The following is a 13,263-nucleotide window of genomic DNA, read 5'->3' on the forward strand; positions in this document are numbered from 1 at the left end:
TACACTCGTCACTGCTGCCTTCTGCCTCGTGTCTCCGATCGCTCGTGTTGAGCCTGTATATACTGTGTGGTTCCTGTACTGAACGTGCTGGATATCCTCTGTGGCAGCAGTAATCCTTGATGACCTCACTGCACCTCGGGGCCTTTTGATTGACAGCTGTGACTCTGTCAGCAGTGAGCTATGGGAGTCAGAGGCACGTGCAAATACACATGCTTAATGTATATTATCTATAATCAAGAAAAAAACACTGGTCAGCAATATAATTTATGTGGGACCAAGTTGTTGAATGTATCTAAGAACTTTTACTTAAGATCTGTACTTAAGTAAAGTTTTTATGTACTTTACTTATTTTACTTGGGTAACAATTTCCAATTAGGGGAAATTAATACTTTGCAGTTAATTCTGAATCTAAGGCTACACTTGTCAACTCGTCATTACATTATGTTGGCCAGTCTCATTGTAAAACTTGAACTGACCGGTTCTAGTTGCGGATCGACCCAGCAGTGTTCGCACTTCAGGAGCCACACCGGGACAAAGGACTATATATGAACCAGGAAAGTCTCAGTGTGCTTTCACATTGAGCATGTTTGGAGATTTTATTTTATTTATTTTATTTATTTGATAGGGACAGAGCACGTTAATAAACATCAGTATAAAAATACAAGATGTAAACATGCCGGAGTTGGCAAAAATGCTAATTTACATCCGTAGTCCCTAGGCAGGTAACAAAAACAGAAACATTACAAGTGACAATATACAAATACAAATATACAAATACACAAGTAGAAAAAGACAAAATACATTGTACATTGTTTTAATTCCTTTTCTTCAGTTTGGCCAGGTAAGAACTGATTCATCAGATACTGTTAATAATGTACTTGATATTGTTATGAGAGTGACATCATCTGGCAACAAGAAGCTAATATTATGAAGCCGAATGCTACTAACTGAAAAAGTACAATCTAGCCAATCCAGCCATACTTCGTTATCTAGGTTAGCTAGTTAGCCTAGCTGACCTTCCAAATTCAAATTAGCTACACTAGCCTATAGATATCTAGGTAAGCTAGTTAGCTAGCTGCTGACCTTACAACATAAATGATGAAGGAATGGAAAAAAGAACACATTGCTATTTATATTTTTATTTTGACCAGAGTTCCTTCTTTGACGCGCAAGTTGGTTTAGCTAACTTGCGCTCCAAAATACAGTGGTTCTTTGGCTGCGCCCACTGAGGTTTAACTCGACCAAAGAGATTATTTCTGCCTGCAGAAATGTTTGGAGAACTAAAACTCTGAGCTGTGCAGATAAGTTTGAGATGGCAACACTCATTCAAACCATACTGAAGCCCAAAGGCTGACGTGTGTCTAGTATCATGCTGTTTACCATGATTCATTAACTTTACCATCACATCATGCATAGCCTACTTGTTTTATGTATGTATGCAGGTAGTTTCACTCTGCTTATTTCCAGTCAGTATTTAAGGAGTACACTCTCCTTTATTGTATTCCCTTACTTATCACATCAAAAAACGTCCAGGTGTTAAAATTTAAAATATTTTGAATATGATGAATTTGGTCCAACTCTGTTATTTGACATTTGAGACGTAGTATGCTGAGATTTCTGCTTTTGGAAAAACCCTCCCGAAAACAAACAAAAAAAGGCATCTTACTAACTTACTAACACTATCTATGTTAACTTTGCACAAATCAGCCACAGAGCCAGTTTGTTTCACTTTCCACAACAATTTTTTGTTGAAGTTTATGATATTTGTTCAAACAAACTTCAAATTATTATTAACCTTTGTTATTATTAACGTTTGTTACATGTTGAGAGCTCAAGGGAATACACTGCCCCCTAGTGGCAGCTGTTTGATCAGCAGCCATTACAACATCATGGCCCTGAAGGCAGCTAACAGCCAGTAATGATGCTGATATGGAGGCTGTTTCTGACGCTCAGCTGGGGAAACAAACCGTCAAACGAGGTCCGCTGTGAGCCGGTCTTTAACAAAACACTTATTAACAGTTTCTGATGTAATTAGTCCCGTGGGAGCCGGAGAACGGCCCAGTAATGGATGTTTATCAGAGCCGGAGGATAACACTGATTACAGAAGACGCTAATGAAGCTCCTGGGATCTGGAGGGACTCGGCTCACTTCAACCTCACAGCCACTGCAAGGCTTTGACTGGGGATTTTACAATATACTTTAACCTATATAGCAACAGAATCTCTAAATATCAAAAAATCTGTAAATAGTGCTTGAAAAAACTAAAAGATGTTTAAAAATAGTTCCAAATATTACCAAAAAAGTGATTATGAAAAAATCCGAACTGCTCTTTGGTGGCATGTAGAACTGTACTGATATAGCAATGGCATAGCAGATGTTGGTATCATCATTATGTATCACACAAACACACACACACACACACAAACACACACACACACACACACAGGTCCAGTGAAAGGCAGGTAATGAGATGGACCAAGGGAACAGAAAGATGAGCTGGGTGAACTGGGAAGGAAAGACAGGAGGCCAGTCTGCAGGCCGGAGTCTCTCTCCCTGGACCCACAATGCACCACTGCACCTCCAATTCTATTACCTGTTGGTCACTGGGAGCCTGGAGCTTTGAGGCCATATGGACTGCTCATTACATGCCAAGCTATAACAAACACATCCAGGTACTACACACACACACACACACACACACAGAGGCACGCTCTTGTACCTAAAGACACAGACACACAAACAAGCACAAGGCAATGTGGACTTGATAATCATAATAATAATAATACTACAAATGGCAGCGAGAGGTAACTGTTTCATTACCCAGAAGTCCTGTGCGGTGAGGTCAGTAAAGCGCTCTGTGATGCTTTATACCAAAGGTGTTGTATGGTGATATTGGCACTGGAGCACCAGAACAGACAGGAGTCGATCTGATCAATTATTTTACCTGGTGTCCAGCTCCCATCAATCTCTTTTTTGAAACTTTTGAATTTGCATGGTGATTCATATCGGTCTGGTCAAGCCTATCCAATGGCAGTTCATTCTGTCGAGCGTTACAGAGCGACAACAACATGGCAGCCGGCAAAGGAACTGCATGATAGCGAGCTAGATTTAGAGATTTGGTCAGTCCTTAAAAAACTGAATGGCATCAGTGAATTAAAACAGGAGCGTATCTATGTTCCCAGGGTCCTAAGTTCCCAGGGTCCTATGTTCCCAGGGTCCTATGTTCCCCAGTTCAATATTCTGTTAAAACACATTAACCCTCCTGTTGTGTTCGGGTCAAATTTGACCCGTTTCAAGTTAAAATATTTCATAAATATTATGCAGTTGTTTTTTATTGGAACAAGGCTTCAAAACAGCTATACAAACACAACAAAACCAATCGTTATCATTGTATTTGATTTTGAAGGTCTCTAACCCTGACCCTAACCCTACTGCTTTCTACTTCAAAGGCAGAAGGAGCGAGGTGCAATCTATTTACGGTGGATGGCCAGTGCCTAACCTGGATAGCTCTGTTCCATGAAACAGTTGTGGTCAGAGCTCTGGGTAAACATCTACACACAACCAACCTAACCCTAGAACTGGGGAACATAGGACCCTGGGAACATAGGAATGACTCCATTAAAACAGGAACAATCAGCAGTTTAAAAGCTGGGAAGTGAAGCCGCCATGATTATTGTCGCTCTGAGGCGTTTCCAGATTACATCAATCTGCTCTGCTGCTGTGATTGGTCAAAGATTTTAATAACTGACAACTAACACCGACCAATCGGTCGGGGTGAGAAATTACATCACTGAATCAATCGTGGATAGACTGAACAGACCGATATGAATCACCGTGCAAATTCAAAAAGTGCTAAACACTGAGATTCATGGAGCTGGACAGCAGGCAAATCAATTATCAGACGTTTAATGATGCATCATTGGAGCGGAACAACATGAACACAGTCGGTGATGTCAGTCTCTCCCTGTACTCAAGATGGACTCTTGAGACCTGTGATCTATATAGTGGTCAGTGACATACATGACAGATAAAATGACAGGAAATTGTAGGGGAAAATACCGTTTCACCCTTATGGGTAATGAGCAAAAGGTTCAAGAGTCTTCTGTGAAGTCCTTTATTCATGCATGCATGGTTTAGTTCAGTGTTCCTGTTCAAGTGAAGCTCAATACACTCGCTTTTATACACTGGAGTAAACAAAAACATAAATCTTGGCATAAATCCAAACCCACAGTTCAGATTTCTTGGCTCAAAGACAAACCCCTCACCTAATATGGGACACACGGAAACACACGTATGAATAGCAAACTATTCGCACACTCAAAATCATTTCATAACCATATATAGCACACGTGCACACATACATGCACTGATTACCTCACCATGGTATGTAGAGAAAAAAAGACACTCTACTCTGAGAACAAAGAACAAAAGAACAGAGTGTGTTACTCATATATATGTAAACACAGTGTTCATTTTATTTCTTACATGTCTCCATACGCCTGATAGCTAACATAACAATTGACGCTTACAGATGAAATGGCCTTGTATCAGGAACATCAACCACATCCTGAACTTTGGTCAATTAACAAGACCACAGTGTAAGAACCGTGTAGAAAGGAAACCAAAGGGACGAGAGGGGAAAAGATCTAATGTTTGTGAGTCCAGCTTTCTCTGCTGTAGATTTCCCACCAGTGATCAGTGATCACCAGTGAGCATGTGGGGATGGGAAGAGTGTCCCATCCCCACATGCTCAGCTTTACCGAAAAATCTGTACTAGAGCAGCTTTAAATGATAGTTGGACATGCTATGTTCCAAATACCAAACATATAGTTCACACCGGAAAACTCAGGATAACATTTACAGTGACAATTCAGTCAGACACTGGTATGAGAACAACTGGGCAGCTAAAGTACCATAAATCTATGGATTCATGGTACTTTTACGCAATACAAAATTTACACCACATGGAATATATTAGCGCATTTAGGAAGAGTGCATCTAAAGTGCTTCCAATCTTTTCATTTTGTTGGGTCTAAGAGAAGGCCAACAACACATATATAATATAATTCAAACTATTATTTCCTTGCTTGATCTTGAAAATCTAACAACACTGGTTTGTACAGAAAGTTGCAGGAAACGTCATAAATCAAGTCAGATCTTTCAATGCTAAAATTAAAAAAATTCTAGTGTTAAGTTTGGTTGAATGACTGATTCCCACTTGACCCACACATGCAAAAACATGTATGAGCTCATGATACTGCAGTGAGTATGCAGGGTACATGGACTTTGTTGTTTGGTTGAAATTGACAATCAGACTGATTGAGCTCACCTGCATCTGATTACGGGTGCTGTCAGTGACTCTGGGGAAACTGATAAAGGACAGTGCTGGGCGCCCAGAGGAGAGCTCTAGGAGGGGTGCTTGGTGGACGCCACAGGGTTTGTGTTACCCAGCCAAGCTCAGCTTTGCACTCATATCGGGGGGTGGGTGCCGTTTGCAGTCAGTTAGGGCTCCCGGCAGCGAAGATATAAAGTTTAGGGGGAGATGTTCCAGTGGCAGGAGAAGCGTAGTCAGGATTTTAGGAGTGCCCCGCCGCTCCCTAGTCTGATGTGGAGGCTCCCTGTGCATGCCTGCATCCCGGTACCTCCAGTTCAGCACTGGACTGACAGTTCCCCCCACAGGCTCCCGCTGCACATGAGCCAGGTCGGACCAGCGCCAAAGCTCCCTCCCCCGGGGGAGGGTCTTGTCAGCCAGGGGGAGTTAAGTAGCGTTTTGTGTTAAATCAACACTTGCTTGTTACTTGTTCAGGTTGCGGGCCGGTGTCATCTCACAAAGTGGTCCATACCATTTGGCCTACTTCTGTAAATTATGAATGTCTAATTTCTAATAAAGCATTGCATTTTTCTATACCGTGGTTGTGTCTTGGATGTAACCTCAGACCTCTGACTCCAGACCATGCCGATTTAAAGGTGGTGGCAGCAAAACACTACTCTGCTTTGCCAGATTAGCCTAAACCCTTATTTTAAGGTTTATTACAATACTGTCAGGCAGTTTGGATATAAGTGTCCATTAGATGACATAATCTATCATTATCTGTTGAGTTTAAACTTTCTTCTGCAAATCTAAATTGGAGAATGGTGAGTCAGTTCAGCTGGTTGCGTGTGTGTGTGTGTGTGTGTGAGAGAGGGGTTGTCCCTGCAGAGCTCCTAGTGCCTCTTGATACATGCAGTTAATTAACACACTGTGAAAGTTCTTGTAACAACAGCAAGCAAACAGGAGTGGTGAAATAGTGAGGTCATATTTACACATTACACTACTCAGCATGGAAGTTGACCTCAGCATTTTCCCCAGTCGAACCTCTGGGTTTCTACAGTAGAGTGAAGTAGCTGGAGACATACAGTATATTTGTTTTCTCACAGGCATTCTGACTGATATGTATTGAAAATACTATGCATTAAAGGTCCCATATTATAGTAATTCAAATTCTCCTCTATTTATATCCATATATGATCAATGATGTAATGAAGACATCCTTTTTTCCAGTCAGTTTCAGACAAACTCCATGAAACGCATCACAACTGTACACTAAAGAATGACTGAAATCTGTCCAATCAGGCCAGTTTGCAGCATCTAAACTGGAAAACCTCCACTCGGCAGGTTTACCTAATTTGAACGAGAGGAGCTGCTGCGGTCGGCCAATCAGGGTCCAGTATTGTGAGGACTTAGGCCCGGATCTACTAACATGTCACAATTCCTGGCGCAGTGCAAAAGCAATTGTGGGTGCAATTGGTTCCGCCAGCGCAAGGTATTTACTAAAGTAGGGCACGCAAATGAGCGGAGGTGCAGATAATTAATTACAATTGAGACTGCACTAATATAAGGGCCAAGCAATGTGCACAATAGCCCATCAACGGCAGAGTAATGATGAGCAAAAGAAGCACAAATGTCTCTCCAGTGGAGCTGGAAGTGTTGGTGGTAGAGAAAACCCCAAAGAGCTGCAGAGAAGAGATGTTTTATCAGCGTGTAAAAAGTCACTCTGGAACAACATAAAGTGAAGCAGTTGGGCACCACAAGCGTGATTTAGCAGAGGTAAAAAGCGCTGGTATGATATGAGGAGGTGAACCAAAATACTTACCACAAATAAAGCCAAAGAGAAGCCTTAACTCCCTTGGAGGAGAGCCTGACTGAGACGCAGGTGCCAGTGTGGGAGGGATGGAGACCTGGTGAAGGTACAGTTACATATAGCTGGAGAAGCCACACACACACCTTTCCACTGTGGTGACAGTTATTACACATACAGGTTTTAACTGCATTGTTTTCATCAAGGCAATGTCGCGGAGACAGTGGCTCATAATGGGTGTCAGCAAATCCAGAGAAGAGCCTATAGTCTGAATATTGAGTGTGCATTCTGCTATGCTGTCAATGAGGCATAAATTGTACATTTTAAAGTCAGCATACCTGTTTAAACCCTGCGATCTACTGACTGCATATTATGCTGTGTAGATGACTGTGTCACTTTGATCCTAGAGCCGGTTCCAGAGACAGTTTCAGCAAAGCTATCCTATGCGCCAAATGATAAGACATGCTTTTCCTAGGTCTTAAATTCCGTGCGCCACCGCCTCTTGATAAATCACGTCCAGTGCCAATTTCCATAAATCCCTCCCTTTTATTTTGCGCCTCAGCCTTGGAACACCCACAAATGCATATGCAATTAGACCAAGCCGCAAAAAACGCCGCACACAGATCAACCCATGATTTCAGGCGCAAATGCCCTGTGCGCTGTCTTAGTAGATCAGAAAACAAGGTTTTAGCACCCGCAATGCGATTTGCACAGTTAGTAGATAGTAGATCCGGGCCTAATTACCTAATTAAGTTAAACTTTAACTAAACTACATTTATTTGCAAATCATCATGGGCTACATTCACACTGCAGCTAAAAGTGTCCCAATTCTGATTTTTTTCCCTCCTGTGTGACACAGATCTGATATTTTTGTCTGTTGTGAATAGAAAAAGAAACACATGGAATCTGATCTTTCCATTTCTGATTTGGACTACATTCATACGTGGTTCTAAATCAGATTCATATCTGGGACAGATCACTGTTGTCATAGCATTCATGACGACCTGTGACGTCCATTTGACCGGGAAAAACATGGAGGACAATGACTCAAGCAGTCAGTAGAGAGACAATGAGGTCACAAATTTAATTAGTATTTGGGGAGATGCCTCCATTCAAATAAAACTAGAGGGAGCATGTTAGAGAATTAGAGAATCTTTGCTCTCTCAAGGCACTGCACATTCCAGGCCTAGCGAACACAGGAGCCAACCTCATGTGGAGCATCAGGTCCCTAGTGGACGAGTGGATGTGGTGAGTCGGATTTGGACTCTGTTTGGGCAAGTGGAAGTGGATCTGTTTGCCACGAGGCAAACCACTCACTGTCCGCTGTGGTTCTCCCTGTTTCCCCCGGGATGATCCACCCTTGACATGATATGTTTGGACATGCGCCATGCCCGAGAAAGCTGTTATACATTTTCCCTCCCCACAGTTTCATTCCCCCATTGCTGGTGAGGGTGAGATGGGAGAGGTTGACAGTCATTGTGGTAGCCCCGGACTACACGACGGCACCGTGGTACGCATAAATGACTCAGCTATTGGCTGCACAGCTTTGGACAATTCCCCAGTTTTGGGGAGCACTGTCATAGGCAAGTGGAGCAATGGGTGTGATGCCCAGTCTGGGGCAGCCTCTCACGGTTTGGTTCCTGAGAGGGACAGACTGATGTGTACAGGATTGTCTGCAGATGTAGTGCAGACTATCCAGATTGCCCGGGCGGAATCCACCATTTCCAGCTACAAAGCTAAATGGTTGGATTTACAAAAGGTGTCAAATATTGATCCGTTGACATGCTAATTGGATCTGTTCTTTCTTTATTCCAGCTCCTACTGGAGAGGGGAATGATGCATTCCACTCTTAGGGTTATGCATCAGCCATAGCGCCCATGATGCGTTCCACTGCCCCCGGTGGGAGCTGCCCTTGGTCCTTAAGGCCCTTTTGAAGGAGCCTTCCAAACCTATTGGGCAGACCTCTGTTAAACTGTTGTCAATTAAGACAGCGTTGCTGCTTGCTTTGACTTTGGCTAAGAGAGTGAGTGATTTGTGTGCTCTTTCAGTCCACCCCATCTGTACTGATACATGTGGAGTTGATATGTTATGTGGAAGGCATTGCTATTTGACAGCGCACACAACAGTTGTTTGTGTGTTATGCTGGCAAGCCCCGGTCAAAACAGAGACTTGCCCACTTGCTCTGCAATGGCATCTCATAGGCTTATGTGTTGGAGGGCAGTGAGCCTCCCATGGATATTTGTATGCATTCTACAAGAGGTGTGGCTGCATCCACAGCCTTGTTCAGCGGGAGGAGTGTGGAGGAGATCTGTACAGTGGCGTCGAGACTTAGCTGGACCCCTCGATCCCCGACTTCGCCATTGTCCCAGAGGGGCACAGCATTTACAGACAGGACCGGATACCAGAGTTGAGGAAAAGCATGAGGGGAGGTGTCTGCTTCATGATCAACAACTTATGGTGTTCTGATATGGAGATTATCTCAAAAGGATGTTCTCCAAACTCATGCAGAGTTCAGCAAAGTACTGCCTGGATACCGTCAACATGTACGCTTTCCTACACACAGGTGGAAACACACTGGACCATGTCCACCCTCTGTTCCGGGACGGTTACAAAGCCATCCCCCGACCCCCCTCTGGCAAATCACATCGATCCTACTGCTCCCTGCATACAGGCAGAGACTAAAGCAGTCTCGGCCTGGTACCATGGTCTACTATACGGACATTCCCAAATCAGAAACCGTGGGTGAATAGTGACATTCGTGCTAAGATCAAAGCACAAGCTGCTGCTCACAGAGTAGGGAATTTGGATGAGTATAGGAAGGCCTGGTACAAGTTGAGGAAGGCTATCACAAATACAAAGTGGAGTCACACTACCATGGTTGCAACACCAGGGACATGTGGAGGGGACTGAAAACCATCATAGACTACAAAGGGAATACTAACTGGTCTGCTGAACCATCTGCTTCTCTACCAGATGAACTGAATGTGTTCTGTGCACACTTTGAGGTCAGTATTCCTGCTGTGGAAATACTATTAGACCAGAGTGCCTGCCCACTGGACCTATCTAGTGCAGATGTGTGCAAGTCTCTAAAAAGGATTAATGCACGCAAGGCACCTGGGCTTGACTGTATCCCCGGCCGCGGCATCAAGGTATGTGATGCTTTATACCAAAGGAAACCAAAGAGACAAGAGAGGAAAAGATCTAACGTTGGTGAGTCCAGAGACTTATTTAGGAGATTAGTTCTATCAATATTTTTACTGCCAGATACCTTGATCTTACTACGCTAGCTGGATTAGCCGATGATGCAAACTGCACATCCCTTTCCTCATGGTAGCCCATGTCATCGCTAGGATCTACGCGGGTTAGGAAATGTAGTAGCCCCAGTCACAGCCCCCCAAACAACTCTTCCAGACCTGGCTGCCTTCAACCCAAGGGCAAACGTCCTTGCACAGCGACCACCATTACCGAACCGGTTGTCAACGAAAGCCTTGCAGCTTCTCTCCCATTGCAGACGTTGCTCAAGCCCACGGTGGACAGCGGCATGGTCAATGTGAGCGATTCCGGTCTCACAGTGAATCCTGCCCCCAGACCAGTTTGTTTATTGACCTTTCAGCATTATTACAGGTTCATAAGGACAATTGTCATTAAAAACACTGAATTATTTTGCTGTTACAATAAAACATTAACACTAAGTAGACAAAAAAATTCAAAATGTTGCAATTATCTAAGCTAAAATCTAATATCTCATATCTCAAATCCACTGTCATCGAGTCTGCACATATAGGGGATTGGTGATCTCCTGTATCTCTCAGTTCGACATCTTGGGATGGCCAGTTTGTTCCTTGTTCCTTGTCTGATGACCTGAGCTCCTCCCTGAGGGGGGGAAGCCAGTCTCTGAAGTTGGACTTTAGCAGCTTTCTGGCAAAGCCAAGACACAGTTGAGTGCGTCTCTCTGATAGAGTGCACAAAGCTAGAGTGCAGAGAGCCTCTGTGTACCCTGAGTACTTCTGGCCAAGTATGATTTTACAAGCCCATTTCTGCATGCTTTCCAGCCTTTTAGCCTGGTCTGTACTCAGGGAACTGTGCCAGATGGGGACTGCATACTCCAGCACCGGGTGCATGTAGCCTGTGTAGATGGAAACAAGTTCTGGCTCTCGGACACCAAATTTCTTCAGGCGACGCAGAGCAAAAAGCTTCCTGTTGGCTGAGGTCAACATGTGGTCCACCTGACTGTCCCATCGCAAGTTACTCTGGATGGTGACTCCCAGGACTTTAACTGTGTCAGAGACTTCCAGGATGTTCTGGTCAGTGGAGAGAGTCGGCAGGGCAGGTGGATGCCTCATATGGGTGACATGTAAAACTTTACATTTCTTTGGGTTGAGTTTCATTTTGTGTTCCTCTACCCAGATATCAAGACCATTCAGGGTCTGTTGGAGAGTACAGGGTAGTTGGAGCGTCCACGTCTGGGCCAAAGTCATGTCATCCACATATTTTCAGTGGTCTATTCTGTCCTGGAGGGCGCTGTTGATCAGTGCTAGGAAGAATATAGGCCGTAGTACGGTTCCCTGTGCAACTCCACATGTGGGGTATTCCCAATCAGAGAGATGTCCCTGGTAACGCACTTTCTGATGGCGGTCAGTCATGAAGCTGCAGATCCATGGGATCAGACCTGGTCTCACTCCAAGGCCAAGGAGGCACTGTACTGCCATTGTGTGATCTACGGCATCAAAGGCCTTGGCAAAATCAGTTGTAACTAGTGTGCACACTGAGCCCGGAACATCACAGGCCTTGTACGCAGAGTCCACCAAACTGACTAGATAGTGTGTTGTAGAACAATTCTGTCGGCTGCCAAACTGCATTGGATCTAGATTTGGCGTGATGTCATTCAGGATCCAACCACACCAGTTGACCTTTTCCCCAAACTATCCATTTACAGTGGTAGCTGTTTAGATGAAAAGGCTTCTGTTTAGATCAACAGGCCGTCTGTCAGGGGCGATACACCGGGAGATGGAGGAGAGAGAATAGGCAGAGATCAGTGTGTAGTACACTCATGATTCCAACTCATTTGTGCGTAAATGTGGGTCATGGAAAGACCGTCCCTTCATGCAGGAGACTAGCGAGCGGTGTCTCTGGGTCGGTCATGCGGCAGTGATGGTCCCCATCACGTCTGGCAGCGGAGGTCCGGTGTTCGCAGCAGTGGCAGTCAAAAGTCAGGAAGCGTTGTCTGGCTCCAGCGGAGTTGATGTCTTCCTTCCAGAGTCAGAGGCCTGTCTGCCATTTTTCCCACTGTTTTATCCCTTCTGTCCTCCACTCGGATACTCCTCATTCCGGGTTCACAGCACCTGTAGAGAAAACCACAGCCAAAACACAACACCATCACCACAACACAAACCCCATTAAAACCCCATTAAAATCCCAGTTCAGTCATCCCTCCCCGTTGCCACAGTGCACCCCAACACAACTTGTCACCATGCGACACTTCCCCCCCCTTTTTCCAGTGGCTGTCCCAGTCACTACAACTGATGAAACCGTAGGGGACACATCCCAAAGTTACTCCGGCGTGAACGACGCAGGTGGGTGCTGTCCATGTTCATGCATGCAGAGGCTTACTGTGGCATGCAGAGGGCTCTGGACGGAGGCTACCTTCAAGTTCTACACCTGGCACAGGTTGATCAGGAGAACCATCAATACAACATGGAGAAAAAGAGTGTATGGGGTCGGGCTCCGGTGAGTCAGGGTCTGTATCAGAGAGTGGCCTAGCCTGCATTTGATGCAGGTCTGCTACTACTGAGGTAGATACCAAATCAGAGACAGGGCAAGCAGGGTTTAGAGTTGACTCTGAATCAACATGGTCTAGGTCAATGGGAGCAGGACTGGAACTGGAGGCCTGATTGATTGATGGGGGCAGGAGGGGATTGAAAGCCAACTGAGACAGAACTCTTATAGTCCAGGCCTGTGCAGCCAGTCTCTGAGTCAGAGTTGACCTGAGTTGTACCTAGCAAAGAGGGAGCAGGTCGAGCCGGGCCAGCGACTAGTGGGAGTACATACGGTAGGACATTTAACAATGTAGGGCGGCCTTGGCTTGGAGGGGGCTCTTCGGCAGGTAAGGGGACAGTGGTCAGTTCATAGGTACACAAGCGGGAAT

Source organism: Centroberyx affinis, unplaced genomic scaffold (assembly GCF_046629955.1).
Source record: "Centroberyx affinis isolate AG114_WGS23_722 - 3 ecotype Tasmania unplaced genomic scaffold, CSIRO-AGI_Caff_v1 ptg003431l_1, whole genome shotgun sequence".
Classification (NCBI taxonomy): domain Eukaryota; kingdom Metazoa; phylum Chordata; class Actinopteri; order Beryciformes; family Berycidae; genus Centroberyx; species Centroberyx affinis.